This window comes from Pteropus alecto, unplaced genomic scaffold, assembly GCF_000325575.1.
Source record: "Pteropus alecto unplaced genomic scaffold, ASM32557v1 scaffold20, whole genome shotgun sequence".
Lineage (NCBI taxonomy): Eukaryota > Metazoa > Chordata > Mammalia > Chiroptera > Pteropodidae > Pteropus > Pteropus alecto.
The window spans coordinates 15,896,485-15,897,583 of NW_006436298.1; positions in this window are offsets into that span (position 1 = coordinate 15,896,485).

Sequence of the window (1,099 nt, forward strand, 5' to 3'; positions counted from 1 at the left end):
AATTCATACCTTCTGTTACCGTAAGGCAGGAAAAGCTAAGGATTGATGGCTTCACAGGACATCAATCCTGCGCTGACTCAGGTCCACACCGCCCCTCTCTGTTGGCGGAGACAGCATGCAGAGACTTTCTGGTTTTCTTCATTTATTCTCCTGTGCACATATAAGTCCCCTATTGTCTCTCCTCTTACCCATTGAATCACTTTGCTAATTCTGGGGAGCAGTAACCCTCTCTGCACGCATGCATCTCAATCTCTCAGTCTCCTGTTAGAGAAGAGTGCTGTTGAAGAATCGAGTATGTTAGATTTCTTTTTAAGGCTCTGCATGGGTGACTTTGTCTGCCCATAAGCACTTGAAGAGAGAAAACCCTCAGGATGTGAGTGAACAAATTTAGTATTGGGGAGGAAAGATGCAAACTGATACTTCAAAATACTATCACACTACATCAAGAGCCTCTATGTTTTTTGTTGTGTGTGAGGAGGCAAACAATATTTAAGAACTGCTAAAACACATAACATTGTCTGACTAGACCAATCAGGAAACATTTCCGTTAAATCTGGAAGTTGGTCTGCTTTTAAAATTCACGAGCTCTCACAGGTTCCACTGGGACAAGTTACATGCATTTCCACTCATTTATTTAGCAAGCTGAGGTACACCTGTAGACGTGGAAATTTATCTTATAACCCTAATTTCTTCCCATATTTACCAAGACCAACTCATATTAAACAACCCAACAAAACTTGAACAAGCATCAGTACCATTTTCCTATTTCATAAGTTACTTTTCATTAAAGGCTACATGAAGAGGAGAAACTCAATTATTTTAAGATAAAAAGGTAGATTAGGAGGAACTCTGTATATTTGCCAGCCATCTGGTTCACAAACTCCCCAGAGATCATGAACATATTGCGACTGAGAAGAATTTGAACTTGAATGACTTTTAAATTGGGACATAAAATGTGGCAACCCAGCCTATGCACAGATACTTAGCAATTACTAATGAATAGATCAATTTTGAGCCATTTGCTACACGATGTTTTCTTTTCTTCAGAGGGAATTAAAAAGAATTCAAACACTGTTAATAACTGAATTTAAAACTCTTT